The following is a 16524-nucleotide window of genomic DNA, read 5'->3' on the forward strand; positions in this document are numbered from 1 at the left end:
CCAGAAAGGACTTCCTCGACCTTTCTGTTCATCCACTCAGGCTCCGTGTAAAAGTGCTGAGAAGTTCAAGAAGAGCCAGGAGGATAGACAGCAGAACTACTGCAGGAAGATCAGGGATACTTGGTGGTCCCAAAATTCAGGCACCAGGGGGCCCAAAGCAACAGCACAGTGATAGGGCATTTGCCTTGCACACAGCTACCCAGGACGGAGTTGGGTTCAATCCTTAGCATCCCATATGGCCCCCTGAGCCAGGAGCAATTTTCTGAGTGCATATCCAGGAGTGACCCAAACTGAGATGGAGGCAGCATGAAAAGCTCACAGCACTGCCAGAGTAGCTTCTCTGCCTGGCCCACTAGACTGCGGATCACTCCCCAACTGTGGAACCAAGAACAGCAGCATCTCACTGTGGGACCCCTGGGTACCAGGACCCCGAGCTCACAGAGCACCAGGTGGTGGGAGTCGGGCAGAACCAAATCGTAGTGTCCCAGGTTGGCTCAAAGGTTCCCTGAGGTGGGGAAGGTCCATCCCTCCTGCCAGGCTCTTGGTGGCTCTGCCTGACGACCTGAAGTGAACGGACACGAGCTCCCAACATACAGGGTCCCAGCTGAAAGGGAAGAATCCTGGGTCTGGGGCGCTAGGGCCCTTGGAATACCACAACACATGCACACACGCACAGGTTCACACATGTTGAAATCACGTACATGAATATGTGTACCCACATATGGCTCACATACTCTCACACGTGTGGACAAGCATGCATAGGGCCATGCATGCTATACCCACATATGTGTACTTCCTTTCATGTACATAATGACTTGTGGATAGCAGTTTGTTGAATGGTGGGTTGTATGTTCCACAATCCCCAGAGAGGGAGAGGGATCCCCAAATCCCCAATCCGGGTAGGACAAGAGATGCAGGTCAGGCAACAACTCAGACACAGGAAATAATCCCCACAGGTTGGGAAGGAATAGCAGACCAGAAACACACTCCAAGCTTTTCCCCCACAAGCCAATCACTCCTATACATGGAACCATGAGCCAAGATGGCAGCAGCCCCGCCAGGACACCTGAGTAGCTTTTATTGGGATAAACAAAACCCGCCCCCAAGGGGAGGGGGGGAAAGGCCAGATGAGGAGGCGATAGGGAAAACATCTTTGTAACAGGAAAATCAAAGGAACCAATAGAGACATCTAATTAGAAGGTAATATGAGGACCAATCCAAAGGCCACTACCAACATCACTTCATACATGCTGCACTCACACATCCTTTTCCTTATATTCTTGTGTATATATGCATACCCAGGGACAGAAGAGGGGACGGGGTCAGGGCACGTGTCTCCAGATTCCACTGGTTCTGGCACCAGGGCCTGAGTCAGCTGCAGCCTCCAACCCTCACACTGATACAATCACTGGCTGGTTTGGTCAGCAATGCCAGGAGGGGCCCCAGGCCTTTTGAGTATCATGTAAGACCCCCAAAATATATAAATAAATATTGTGGCATCCAGTGAATGGTGATCACTGGGGAGCATCGAGAAGGGCCCAGCTTCAGCCTGGCTAGAAAAGAGGTACTTGGAGCACCTACTTTCCTCAAAGCTGGAAGAAGGGGTGTTGGTTTAGGACACTACCAGCACACACCCACTGGAGACCCCAAACTCTATGTCACCCACTCACTCTACCACAAACCTCCGAGAGGCCTGGTGTCCTTCAGGGACTGAGACATATCACTTCCAAACCTGTATTGTTGTTCTGAGACAGTAGAATTCCGAGTAGGTAGTCCCCGGTCACCCCCACTTCATCCTCCCACCACACACCCCGTCTTCTAGGACAGGACATGACAGAAAAGGGACAAGCAGCCCCTCACTGGTGCAGGTGGCCCAGAGCACAGTCACCGTGGGGGGACAGGTTGATCTCCAGCCAAGATGCTGCTAGCTGTAGGACAGGCTATCCTCCTGCTGGCCCACGAATCTGGTCTGCACCTTTGGGCACTTCTAAGTGCCTGCCCAGTGCATCATGGGAGCATCATGGCCTTGGGACACCAGAGTCCAGCTGAGCTTTGGAGGCTTGAAAGTGCCTGGCCCAAGTGGGCACAAAGGGCAGCTCCCACTAGAGTCCATCCATTCCAGCTGTGGTCTGCCAGCACCCTGCCCAAGCTCTCCAGTTTACTTTTATTTGATATGATTTGGGGGGGGGGGTTGGATCACACCTGGCAGCACTCAAGGGTTACTCCTGGCTCTGTGCTCAGAAATCACTCCTGGCAGGCTCGGGGGGCCATATGAGATGCCAGAGATCTAACCACCCTCTATTCTGAATCAGCTGCATGCAAGGCAAATACCCTACTGCTGGGCTATCTCTCTGGCCCCTGATATGATTTTTTTCCTTTGGTTTTCTTTGAGGTGCTCAGGGCTCACTCCTGGTTCAGTGCTCTGAAATTACTCTCCTGGATCTGTGCTAGGGGCTCACTCTTGGCTCTCGTCTCAGGGCTCACTCCTGGCTCTGGACTCAGGGGCCCCTGGTGCCAAAAAGGATTGAACCCGGGCTAGACACGTGCAAGGCCAGCACCTCAATCTTGAAGAATCACACCCATACAAGGTTCTAGTTTAAACCTCGCTGATGGTTCCCTTGTTCCCCTACACACACACACACACACACACACACACACACACACACACACACTCCTTCCACAGCACTGTCCATGATCAGGAATCATAAACAGCAAAGCAGCCGTTGATTTTATGGTGAAAATGCTCCGTGACCCTCCTCTTAGGACTTTCCTGGAGACACATTCACAGTTCGCCCTACCTGAAGGGGTTAAAACCCTGCCCACGGCCATCCACGGCCAGGGTCCCGGGAAACACCTCTGGCCACACTGGCTTTTTATCTTGGAGACGGATGTCAGGACTCAAGGGTTCCTTAAAATGAATCTCTGAACAGTCAGTCATTCGCTCAAACTCTAAAATATCCACTTGGAGACGAGTGGAAAGAAAAGACGCTAAAGTCAATGTTTGCAGAGAGATGGAAACGTGGCCGCAGTGCAAACAGGCTTCCCCGGGAACACCTGAGGGCTGGTCCCTCGCCCCTGCACCTCACAAGTCCTTCCACAGAGCCCCACCAACCGCCTGCGCTCCAGACATCACATTTTCCAACCGGTGAGGACACCTGCTGGCCTGGGCCGGGAACCCACCCCAGAGGGTTTCCTCACAGGGAACTTGGTGACTAGCCTCAAGTTCCAGGCAGCTCCATCCTGTCCCCCAACCTCAAGCTAGCCCCTGGGTGACACCGGCCAATTGGTTCCTAGGAAGGTCTATGGAGAGTGACACAATAAGACCCCAGCAGAGAGATGCTCAGTATGACAGTGTGTCCTAGGATCGTGGTCCTTGTGGTCGAAAGGTGGAACATCGTGCTCACTTTGGCAGCACATATACTAAAATTGGAACGATACAGAGAAGATTAGCATGGCCCCTGAGCAAGGATGACACGCAAATTCGTGAAGCATTCCATATTTAAAAAAAAAAAAAAGAAAGGTGGAACATCCCCTCTGTGCTCCCCACGCCTGTCCAGTAGCCCGGCAGGGGTCAGCTAGGACATCCTGTCCACTGGTCCAGATGCCTCCTCAAGTGGCTGAGCTGTGGGGTGGGGTGCTGGGAACCCACCTGAAAATCAGCAATGAAGGGTGAAGGAAAGAGAAGATCCATTAGAGGAAGAAATCTGAGGGGCAGAGAGAGAGGCTGAGGGGTGCTGGAGAGTTTGAGGGGGTGAGGGAAAGTCAGAGAGAGGGTGGGCATTTGAGAGAGCAACTTTCAGTGCTCATCATTGTGCTTTCACTCCTCACTCACTCTCATTCACCCATTCATTCCCCATTCACTAATTCATTTACTCATTCACTAACTCATTTATTCACTCATTAATTCAGCATTGTACCCTCACTCCTCCTTCATCCATCCACTTTTCACTCGTTCACGCACCAAATTCACTCACTCATCCATCATTAATCTCTCAGTCACTCACTCATCGACTCATTTATTCTCTCATTCATTCACAGATTTCTCTCTCACTCACACGTTCATTCATTCTCTCACCCACTGACTTCCATCGCTTTGGACACAAGTGGGTTCTAAGCCCTGGTCCTCAAACAGTGAGAGGCACCTTCACAGATCCTAGGAGGGGACAGGAAGAAGAGACATGAGGAGACCAGACATGTGGATGCAGCACAGCAGCAACGCTCAGGCCCTGGGGCACACACAGTGTGTGAGGAGCAGACAGAAAGCAGAGACAGTGTCCAGTGAGGTGTTGCTGATGAGGCACAACCCTGAGGGGGTGACATGTCCTTGTCAGACTCAGACGCACAAACCCACTAGAAGGCCACATCCCCCTGCCGGGCTGGCACATCTGATCTGATCAGCGCCATATGCCATGTAGGACCATGATGGCACTTTCTGCACATCACACCCAGGTTTGCATTGTGCCCAAATGCCACCCGGAGACCCAGAGTGCCTGTTTCCAGTGGGATGAAAACAGCACTCTTGTGGCTGTGTCCCTGGGGTGGTGGGAGGAGACAGGAAGGTGGCAGGTGAGTCACCCCCACCTCAACTCTCTCTGCACCTAGACAGAAACCACAGAGCCCTGTGTACCTTCGCTCACCCTGACGCTCTGAGGACAGCAGGCTGACCCTCCCTCTGCCTCACAGGTCTTGGCAGGAAGACAACAGTGGTGATCGGGGCGGCAGGGCCTAATTTTAGCCGTGACCTCGCCCTCCCCAGTGTGTACCCATCACACTCCCAAAAAGGAGACTTTCATGCAGAAATAGAAGGGCCGAGGCCAGCGTGCCCAGCCAAGTGTGTTATTCCAGCATCAGCGACCGCGGCCGCCCAGCTGAATGGGGCTCTGTTCTGGCCATCCTGCCACTGGCCTCCGCTCCCTGCCTGGCTTGCAAGGACAGCAGTGGCCTCCACCTGTTTCCACTCCCAGGTGGGGGGGATATTGGTGGGGGGCACGGGGGTGGGGGCACTTTGAGGAGGATCCAATCCGAGCTGCAGGGATGGAAAAAAGCCACTTTCCCTTCATTCCATCACTTTCCCTTCATTTGCTACTTTTCCTTAATTCCTTACTGTTCCTTCATCCATTAGTATTTCTTTTTTATTTATTTTGGGTTTTTTTTTGGGGGGCCACAGCCTGCTGTGCTCAGAGATTACCACTTTCTCTTCACTCAGAAATCACTCCTGGTGAGGCCAGAGAGATAGCACAGCGGTAGGTAAGGTGCTTGCCTTGCACGAGGCCGATTCAGGACAGAAGGTGGTTCAAATCCCGGCATCCCGTATGGTATGGTCCCCAGAGCTTGCCACGAGCAATTTCCGAGTGCAGAGCCAGAAATAACCCCTGAGCACAGCCGGGTATGACCCCAAAACACAAACAAAAGTATTGCTCCTGGCATATGGGATGTTGGGAATCGAACCAGGGTCCATCCTGGATTGGCGTCATGCAAGGCAAAAGCCCTTTCTGCTGTGCTGTCTCTACAGCCCCCATTACTGTTTCTTTTTATTTTTTTCATTAACTACATTTCCATTATGTATAAATCTCCCTTTCTTACTGACACTTCATTTATTACTTTTCTCCTGTTACTTTCCCCCTCCTTTTCCACTTTCCCTTCATTTTTCTTCTTTCCTCCATTTATCTTTTAAGTATTGGGGATGAATCCCAAGATCCTCACAGCATCCCACCGGTCCCCAAATGCTACTTTTTTATTGAGTGACTTGGACATCAAGAAGAAAAAGTGTTGGGGCCGGAGAGATAGCACAGCGATAGGGCATTTGCCTTGCATGCGGCTGACCTGGGACAGAACTGTGTTCTATCCCTGACATCTCATATGGTCCCCCAACCTGCCAGGGGTATTTCTGAGCACAGAGCCAGGAGTAAACCTTGAGCTCTGCCGGGTATGCCCCCTGCCCCCCCCAAAAAAAGAAACAAGAAGAAAACAATGTTTTGTGACCTTATGACAATGTTCTGACTATTTATTTAGCACCTCTCTGTCCTGCTCCTCTCGACTCTTCTGGACATCTATGCTCGGGCCATATGGAGGTGGTTCAGAGTTCAGGAGAGGCCGGGATCCTAGATAGAGCACAGTGAGGAGGACTCTTGTCTTGCAGGTGGCAGATCCTGGTTCCAGCCCCTGTACCCCATGTGGCCCCCTGAACCTGCCAGGAGTGATTCCTGAGCACAGAGCAGGAGTAACACCTGAGAATCCCCGAGTGTGGCCCCAAAACAAAATCTCTGATCTCAAAGAGGATTCAGAGCACATGTTGCGGGTCATGATGGTAACACTGAGTCTCACAATTATTCCCCAAATGACACCGCAGGGAATAGGTGAGCAGCTTTTGGAATCCCTCAGAACCCAGTTTTCAAAAAGCATTAAAAACCACCTTCTGAGGGCTAAAGCAATAGCACAACAGCATGGCATTTGCCTTACGTGCGGCTGACATACGTCGGACCTGGATTAAATCCCCGGCATCCATATGGTCCCCGAGCCTGCCAGGAGCAATTTCTGAGTGGAGAACCAGGCTAACCCTTGAGCGCCACTGGGTGTGGCTTCCAAAATATAAAAATAAAAAATAAAAACACCTCTTTACTCTCTAGAAAAACTTTCCTTTATTTTTTTCTCGAAAAACTCCTTCCCTTTACTTTCTCTAGAATTCCTTTCAAGTGCGAGTACGAGGAAAAACATTGAACTGCATTACAAATCGTGTTTCTTCCCCTGACCGTCTGCTTTTGGAAACACAGGGCCCACTCAGAAGGGGAATGCTGTGGGGTGTGGAGTGTCCCTCGAAACAGCCTACTTTCTCCGTCACCCTCAGAGGGAAGATTTCCGGTAATCCGGCCTTGCACCTGCCCCTTCACCAGACAGTTTTCTCATAGAAGTGAGTCTCTTCAGGGGAGACAGTCCAGCTGCCTTCCATTTTGCTCCAATAACATGATGGTGTTCAAATGGGTCAGTGGCAACGGGAATGGCCCCACGAGGGAACCCAGTGCCCATAGCATGGGAGCACCCAGCCCTCTGCGGTGGCCAAGCATGGCCTCACATGGCCCGTGATGCAGCCTTATGCGCCTGCATTTCCCCATGTGCCTGTACCAGACTGATCGTCACCTGACAGTCCCCAAACCGGGGCTTACTGGTGTTCCAGATGTTTCCTCCTTTATACTTGTTTGAGCCTCTGCATGGGACCAGCCCAGTCCCCAGGACTGTCACCCAGCTGGACTGGTGGCTCAGTGCAAGCTCCGAGAGGACTCCCTGGAAGGGCTTGGGGCCTTTGGAGCTGCCCCAATAGTGCTCCGGAGCCATGTGGCGTGGGAGTTGAACTAGCCTTAGCTATATGCAAAAAAAGTGCCTTCACCCCTGCATTAGCTCTTCTCTCTCTCTCTCTCCTCTCTCTCTCTCTCTCTTTCTCTCTCTCACTCTCTCTCTTTGCCTCTCAGTGATGTAATGGCCACCCCTTGTCCCCAGAGGACATCTCTGAAGGGTTGTTTTGTCGACAGAGCTTTAGATAAACCATCTATCTAACTCGCAAGCCTGACCCTGAGGAGTACAGGAAATATTTTACTTTTTATTTTAATTAGTGTATTTATTTATTGATTGTTGGTTTTGTGGTCACACCTGGCAGCATTCAGGAGCACTCAGAAATCACTCCTAGCAGGCTTGGGAGACCATATGGGATGCCAGGAATCAACCCAAGTCCATCTTGGGTCAGCAGTGTGCAAAGCAAATGCCTTACCGCTGTGCTATCTCTCCGGCCCCTCTTTTTTATTTTTTAATAATATCTTTATTTAAGCACCATGATTACAAACATGTTTGTAGTTAGTAGTTTGGGTTTCAGTTATAAAAAATAACACACACACACCCCCTTCACCACTGCAAGCAGGAAATTCTTGAGCTGTGCTCCGAGGCTCCAAGTGAGCTGGGATATGGAGATGCAGTGACAGCTCCCCCAGGACCTCTGGTTCCCACAGCACCCAGCTCCAGTTACTGAGGCTAGATTGATGTGACGAATGGCGAGGCTGGACCAACAAAGTCCTGCATGAGGAGGGGCTTATGGCTCCCCAAAACCCTGGTCCTTATTCTGGGAGTATCAGAGAGAGGCACCTCCACACTGATCTTTTTAGCCTCCCAGAAGCCTGACCTTGTGGAAAGCCACCAAATCAGGGAAGAAGGGCAGCTCATCCCTCGGCTGGGTTCTCCTACCCTTTGCCCTGCCCAGTCACAACTGAGCTCATGCGGTCAGCTGGGAAAGGTGAGGGCGTCGCCCCATCAGAGCCCCATGGGGGGCAGGGGCGAGGGGGTGCAGTGCCCGCCCTGTTCACTCTGGCTCTGGCAACTCTGTTGAGTCACAGCTGCGATCCCTGCAGCCTGAACCAAAAATAACACAGCCTGCTGCAAAGGTGGCGGCCACCAGCGGTTCATTCCGGGCGGGGACAGTCCCTGTGGGGGGCAGGCGTCCACCCCAGCCAGTGTCCCCCCCCTTCAGCTGCCTCTCAGCATTGAGTCTAGTCTCTGACTACTTAGCCTGCCACACACCCCTGCCCGCCTGTCCCTCTGTCCGCACATCTGACTTGGATTAGCCAACACCCACACCCACCCCCCGCCGGCCTCTCCCACAGCCTCACTTTTTCCGAGCATACATGACACTTGGAGCGCTCCATCCACTCCCACTCCCATCCAGAGAGGGAAAAACAAATACCTAAGCACAGTCTATCTCCGGGGGCGTGGGATCCCCAGAAACCCAGACGGGCCCGAGGGCACATTACTGGGGATCCAGTCACCCCGGGTTTTTCCTCACCGTGCTGGGGATCCTAATTTGTTCTAAAGAAAACACTTGTGAACCAACTCAGCCTCCTTCATGGAAACTCAGGCCCAGCGCCACGGATCCACGGCTCGTCTGGGAAGAGACACAACCAAGCCACGAAACTTTACGGAGACACCGGGTCTCCCTTGGAAAAGTCTTCGGGAGCCCTTGGGAGAGGGGTGGGCCAAGTCCCTGCCCTGCTGAAGCCCTGGCAGACGCACCCACACCTCACAGCTGTCACCAGGCCGGAGACCTGAGTTCAGTGCTTCATGACTCCTCTCCGCAGAGACGCCAAACTGACAGAAATTCAAGGTATAATACTTTGAGGGCTGAAAACTCTGGGTCAGTCTTATTGGAGTGGGTGTGGGCAGCCTCCCACACTTTCCGCACTTCCTAACGCCCCAGCAGCCACACCCACAGTCCACATGTGGGCTGCTTCGTGTCAACATTATCAGCCCAGTTCTACAGATGACAGAGTTTCTGGATCTCAAAGCTGCATATTCCTCAACGCTCTTCAATGCTTCTCCACACTCCTCAAACCTCCTCAGTGCTCCTCAATGCTTTTCAGTACTCGTCAATGCTCTTGTGTACTCCTCAATGCTCCTCGGTGCTCTTCCATGCTCCTGAATACTCCTCCATGCTTCTGTGTACTCTTCAATACTCCTCGGCGCCCCTTAATGCTCCTTAACACTCCTCAACGCTCCTCAGTACTCTTTCATGCTCCTCAATACCACTCAACGCTCCTAGTACTCCTTGATACTCCTCAGTGCTCCTCAATACTCCTGTGTGCTCCTCAGTACTCTTCAATACTCCTCAGTGCTCCTGTTCTCCTCAATACTCAATTCTCCTTAGTACTCTTCAATGCTCCTCAGTACTCCTTGATACTCCTCAGTGCACCTCAATGCTTTTCAGTACTCGTTAATGCTCTTGTGTACTCCTCAATGCTCCTCGGTGCTCTTCCATGCTCCTGAATACTCCTCCATGCTTCTGTGTACTCAATACTCCTCAGTGCCCCTCAATGCTCCTTAATACTCCTCAATGCTCCTCAGTATTCTTTCATGCTCCTCAATACCACTCAATGCTCCTAGTACTCCTTGATACTCCTCAATGCTCCTCAATACTCCTCAGTGCTCCTGTTCTCCTCAATACTCAATTCTCCTTAGTACTCCTCAATGCTCCTCAGTACTCCTTGATACTCCTCGGTGCTCCTCAATACTGCTGTGTGCTACTCAGTACTCTTCGATATTCCTCAGTGCTCCTTAGTACTCATAAATGCTCCTCAGTGCTCTTCCATGCTCCTCAATACTCCTCCATGCTCCTGTGAACGCTTCAATACTTCTCAGTACTCCTCAATGCTCCTTAGTGTGTGTATGTAGACATTTTAATGGGATTTTTATGTTATTGACCCTACCCTGATCGGTGATTGTGCTCTACCCTAGGGTGTGACCTGGCATTCTGCCCCCACCTAGGGTGGTACCTGATTCTGCTTCCACCATTGGGTGGTACCTGATTCTAGGGCATAAAAACAAGGGTCTGTGGAAGGCGAGAGGCTTTTTGTCCTGGACAAACCACATCCCACGTCCACTTATTGGAAAAGAAAGGGAGAGGTATAAATTCTAAAGGTGCTGGTTTGAGCCCAAGAAGCATCATCCAAATACATAGTACAAAGGAAATTCAAGAAAAGAAGGGCAGAGCCAGAGCACAGTGGAAAGGGCCTTGCTCTAGACTGATCCAGGTTTGTTCGCTCACATCAATACAGTCCTCCAAGCCTACCCACAGTAATTCCTGAAAACCAAATAATATATATTGGGTGTGACCCCAAATAATAATAGCAAAATATTATACAAAATAATAAAATATATAACACACATATACGTATCATATACACATGTAATATACAAAATACACAAAATTATTATGCAAAATTATAACAAATATTATAAAAGAGAAATGACCCCAAAATAATAATAGAATTGAGTAGATGCCACAGATAGATCATTCTGTCCCCTGGGGGAGCTCCCCAACAAGTTAGTGGGGGGGCATTGAACACATTTTTTTGGCCTCTGTTTCTGCATGTCTATTGGATATTTGCAGGAAATTGATGACTGAGTGTCCTTGGCTGTGTCCCCAAACAAACGAACAAACAAAAATTAGAAAATTCCACTCCAGCCAGCCCCAGACATGCCAGGGACTGTGGTCACAGAGTCCTTTCTCATGTACTCTAGGGGTCATTTCTGCGCCAAGGGCCAAGGGGTCGACCCTGTTCAGCTGTGTGTTAGGGTCATTGTTATTTCTGCCAGAATCATTTCTATGCTTTTTCTCTGTCAGTGAAACCAGTATGTCACAGCTCCCCAACCTTGTATCTGGAGGAATGGGAGATACCCTAAGATTCGGACATTTCCTTCTGAAAATGGGCATAGACCCATAAAAGCACACTAAAATAGGTAAGAACATTCTTTTTGTTGTTGTTGTTTTGGTTTGGTTTTGTTGTTGTTGTTGGGTCACACCCAGAAGTGCTCAGGAGTTACTCCTGGCTCTGCACTCAGAAATCGCTCTTGGCAGGCTTGGGGGACCATATGAGATGCCGGAAATTGAACCTGGGTCTATCATGGGGCAGCATGCAAGGCAAATGCCCTACAGCTGTGCTGTCACTCTGACCCCAAGTAAGAATATTCTAACAGCAGGAGGTTCAGCAGCTTAGAATTTCCCCCTCCGAACCCACATTTCCCTTCATGCCAGTTCCCGGAACTGAAAACACACATTCCCGCTGGTTCTATCACTGGGAAATGGCATTTTCCACCTCCCGGTATCTCCCTGAAGGTGCATTAGTCGTGGGGTCGCCAAACGCAGCAAATCCAAAGTGCCCAGCTCATTGGTGTATGTTTCAGCACACAGGTTTGGGCCTCTACTGATATGTACAGAATGGGATGTCAGGGCAAGTCCAGGGCCGCCTCTCCATACCCGAGGCTGATCTATGAAATTGGGGTGTGTAGACTTTTTCATGCTACAGGAGATCCCCAGACCCCACACAGATAGATGCTGCCTGGGGGGCCCTGAGTCTCGAATTCTAATTGGGGGGGGGAGAGTGGAAGCCTCTAGAATGTCCAAGTCTCCGAGGCCTGTGGGGCTGGTGTAGACGCTGATGGGTGGGTAGACACTGTGCCCATCCCCATGTCTCAGCACCCGTGGCACTCGGTGACTTCAACCATCCCACAGGGGTGCCTCTCGAACAGGCTGTAGGAGACCAGTCAAGGCAGGAGTGGGAGAAGCCGCAGCCTCATGGTGACCGGTAGAAGGACCGTTCCTGTTCTCCCCCGGCTCCGCTGACCACAGGGCTGGCTTTCCGCCTCCACACACCCACGCGCCGTGGTGGCCTCTGGCACCTTCCAGCCTTCGGTCAATATTTGCTGGGATATTTAGGGCACCTCGGTGGTAACGTAGAATGAGGCAGTGTGGGTTGTGCTTGGGCACCCGCCTAGGACAAGGGTCCCAGTGCCAGATGCTACTGAGTCCCCACAGAGTGGAACTGAGGGGGCCCCTGGGTAACCCAGGTCCTAAGAACCGTCATTCTGTTTTCGTTTTGCTTTGTTTGTGGGGGAGTCACACCCGGCCGTGATCAAAGCTGACTCCCGGCTCTGTGTTCAGGGCTGACTCTTTGCGGGGATCAGGGGCCCACATGGGATGAACCAGGGTCTGCCATGAGCAAGGCCAGGCCCTCCCCGTTCTTATCCCTTCAGTCCTAGAACTGACATTCTGCCATGCGCTCGTGCTTGAGGAGAATGTGGGGGTTGACCCCCCCCCAGATGACTGTCCTGGCAGGAGGTGGACCTGCAGGAAGGACACTGGATAGGACCCAGCAGAACCCCCCACCTGGCTGAGATTTCAGGGTTCACCCTGGAATGGCTCCATCTCTCTCCCTGCTGCGCCCCATTTTCTGAGATTGAGGAGCCTCAAGTTTCTGTTTGGTTTGTGGGGAGATATGGGGTTGTGCCCGGCAGTGCTTAGGGGACTCTCTCCAGAAACACTCAGGGGATGCCTTCCCGGCTGTGAGATGGGGTCTCTCCCTGTTGGCTTATTCCCAGGCTATAGGCTCTCACTGCCCATTCGTAGCAGTGCTCAGGAACTCACTCTTGGCAGTGCTCAGGAAACCCTTCAGCGCCGTGGGTGGAATTGGGGTCAGCCACGTGCAGCACAAGTGCCTTACCCCCTTCTTGTCTGTGACCTGACGCTGCAAAACTGCCACTGGGAGAATCCCCTGGCTTGCTCAGGCCTCGCACCCCACAACTGCTTCGACAGGCTGTTCCCCTAAAGTGGGTGATGAGCAGAGCCACGAATGAGACCCCGAGAAACAGGAGAAAGTGGTTCCAGGGGTGTCTTGTGCTAAAGCCCCACCAGCAAGTTGGGTCCTGATTCCTTGTCATGGCCCCTGCGCAACCCCACGCTGACCCCGGCAGCCTCCACGCCGGCTGGCGAGACTACCCTGGGGCGGCTCATTTCCTCGATTTCTGGGCGCCCTAGACAGGCGCGTGCCCGGCTCTGGCTCCTGCCCACGGTTTCCTGGCCGGGTCTCCCGGCTGAAATGTGTCACTTGTTTTTGTGAGGCGAGCCCTGCCTCTCTGCCCTTGAGGGGACCTCACCCACAGACCCCAGCCTTGGGCATCCAGAGTCTCTCCCGGTGGCATCGCTCCCAGAACCAGGACCCTGGCCCTCCACAGCTGCCCTGCCCTGTGGGGCCAGACCCCACTGAGGACTCTGCTGTGCCCCAGACCTCAGCAGCTTTGAATGACCGGGTTCCTGAATCAGGGGAGGGTGGGGCAGGACACTGACTCCTGGCCTGTCGGGGAAGCTTGTTGTGGGGACTGAAAGAAGTGGGGTGTGGCTGACTGTGACACTGAAGGGGCCATGGTCGGGGCAGAGCCCGTGTGAGCCCACGGCCAGCAGACTGCAGACGCGACGTTACTCAGGCACCGGACAGGGCAGCGGCCTCCCAGTCTGTGCCCCAGACCCGAGCGTGGGCCTGGCTGGCCGGGGAGGCCCCAGGGCGTTGACTTAACCTCCAGCAGCCGGGCTGGGCCCGGCCATGAGATGACGAAGATGTGGGAACACCCAGTGGCCAGTGTCTGGGGCTGGGGGTGCGGTGTGTGACGGGCGTGCAGGGGTTGAGGGGGCCGAGGGCAGAGGCTATGGATGTGTGGGTGGACGCAGCTGAACAAGTGGGTCCTAGTCCTGCCCGCACTTTGCCTCAGGGGTGTGCCACCTGTTGCTCAGCCCCTGGGTGGGGACCCATACTCCTGCGCCTCTAATAGGAGAGTGCTAGACTCACACAAGACTGTCCAGGCCCTGCACTGCCCTCTGCAGACAGACCGGACACAAGCTGGATGCAGAACCTGCTGGTATCTGAGCTCTCCTGGGTTCTGTCCCTCACAGCAGTACCGCCCACCAGGCAGGAGGACTTGACCCCTCCAGAGCCCCTGGCACTGACAGCCGCTTGTCCCTAAGGAGCCCACGGATAACCCCAGCCCAAGCAAGGACATCAGCGGTTCTGTCCCGGAGTCTCAGGGCAAGGGTAGTGTGTCTGGATCCTGGCCTGAGTTTTCTGGGCCGAGCCCAGGGCAGTCACTGAGCATCAGCTGCCCAGCCACAGCAACCTGTTACAGGAGCTCAGCCTCACGGGACACAGGCAGCCACTGGACCCCTCAGCACACTGAACCTGGAGGGTCAGAGATAGGTCAGAGAGGGTGCTCACCCTGACGGACGAACAGATGAACAAACGGACAGACAGTGGAGATTCACCCGAGTGGGCGGAGGGAGTGTCTGCTAACCACCAGCCGCACCCGAGACATGTGAGGTGGCCCATGAACATCAGCACACGTGTGTGGGGACACAGCACTCCTGCATGTCTGTGCAAGACACATGTGTGAACATGCATGAACACACAGGCAAGCACCTGTCTGCACAGATGCACGCTCGTGTCCACGTGAACCCACACTTGTGCGCCGCATATGCGCTTTCACACACACTGGCCTAGATGCTGCTCCTACACGCACACTCACGTGTGTTCAGGAGTGGGGTCGCTGCTCAGTGTGTCCCCCACTAGCCACTGGGCCTGAGAATCCTGGATGCCAGGGGATGTCAGGACAGTGACTCTTCCACACCCCCCTCCCCAGCTTCTCAAAGTGCCCCTTGGGAGGGCCAATGCCCTCACCACCCGAACAGGCGTCCATAAGGCAGGATCCCCGTCCTGAGACACGGGTAAGTAGGATAGTGGGTTAGCGGGTCTGACCTTTCCCTACGACTCGGAGGATCTGAACACACCCGGGGGATGGTTGGCTGGTGTGACTGAGCCTGTATGTATGTACGTGTGATGGTTTGTATGTACAAGGGCATGTATATGAGTGTATGTGTGAAAGTGAGAATGTGTGTGATGGTGTGAGGACATGTATGAGTGCATGTGTCTAAATGTGAGAACATGTATGTGAGCATGCATATTGTACGTTGTGATGTATGTGTCCATGCCCATCACACACACACACACACACACAATCTCAGAGCCCTTTTGCAGCGTGGGAAGTCCTGGTGCAGACAAGAACCCCCAAATGGCAGTGACAGGAAGTCTCACGATGACGAGGGGCATTGGGGCTCCCCACCTTCCCCAAAAGCCATGTCCTTGGGGTTAGTTCCATGGCCTGGACTGCACTCCTGCCTGGCGGCAGCACACTCTCAAACACAAAGATAGCTGGTACTCGGGCTTGGAAGCACTGCGTGGGGAGGCAGTCTGGATCTGGGGTGGCCCTGCAGGACTTGTCCAGGAAACGGGGTGGAGGCCCAGCATCCACTGCAGATGTCTGGACTGAGCCTAACCTCCAGCTTGACGCTGATGGCCACAAGGTGGCAGCAGACAGCCATGGCCACCTGAAGGGTCTGGGGACCAGCCAGTGCACTGCACCTGAACTCCGCCAGTATGCCCAAGGTCCTCCTAAAGGCCCCAGCGGGCTCTACCTCTCAGTGCCCTGCTGCAGGGTTTGTCTGGAAGTGGCGGCATGGGCAAGACCACAGCAGCGGCGTCCAGGAGCTATGGGAGTCGCTGCAATGGCCACTAGGTCCCTCCCTGGTCGGAGGGTAGAGGGAATGGTCCACAGTCAGTGGTGACGATGTTAGGGACCCGGCCCAATCTTGGGTGAGGGCCAGCCTGAGAGCCCTTGGCAGGGGGCAACCATCCCTGGGAAGGATAGGTTAGAAGGTGGCGGCCGCCCAGGCAGCAGGGCAAGACTGCAGTTCTCCCTACTCCCACCCACGCTCGTGTTTCTAAGCCCCCAAATGGGAAAACCTCATTTTCATGACAATGAACTTTTATTAACGTCAAGATTCTTCTGATCCATTTTTTACATTCTGGGGCCTCTTCTGGAAGTGCTAAGGGCCATTGGGGTACTGGGGAAGTGCAGGGGAAGACCCTCGCTCATGGCCCGTCTCAGCCCTCACTGACCTGCAAGCCTCACCCCAGCAGGTTCACACTGGGTAGTCCTAGCACCGAGCAGCACTGCCCTGAGTGCTGGCCTCGATCTCAGTCTGCCCTGCCTGGCTGCATACAGCAGGGTGGAATCTTGGTTTGCGTGAGATGGGGTCAGAGGACCCAGGAGCCATGGGGCTGCAGTGGGGATCCCCAGCCCAGACAGGTCTTGAGGATCAGCCCTACCCTG

At 53.4% G+C, this 16524-nt stretch overlaps 1 protein-coding gene and 1 non-coding gene across 2 annotated transcripts in view; both read left to right on the forward strand.

Annotated features, from left to right (window-relative positions):
- Positions 1–16524, forward strand: part of SLC35B3 (solute carrier family 35 member B3) — a 301880-nt gene that overhangs the window by 135256 nt on the left and 150100 nt on the right. The gene's annotated exons all lie outside the window — the stretch shown is intronic.
- Positions 3397–3503, forward strand: LOC125996660 (U6 spliceosomal RNA). The gene has a single exon (XR_007491342.1). It is a non-coding gene; the product is annotated as a U6 spliceosomal RNA (small nuclear RNA).

This window comes from Suncus etruscus, chromosome 18 (assembly GCF_024139225.1).
Source record: "Suncus etruscus isolate mSunEtr1 chromosome 18, mSunEtr1.pri.cur, whole genome shotgun sequence".
NCBI lineage: Eukaryota > Metazoa > Chordata > Mammalia > Eulipotyphla > Soricidae > Suncus > Suncus etruscus.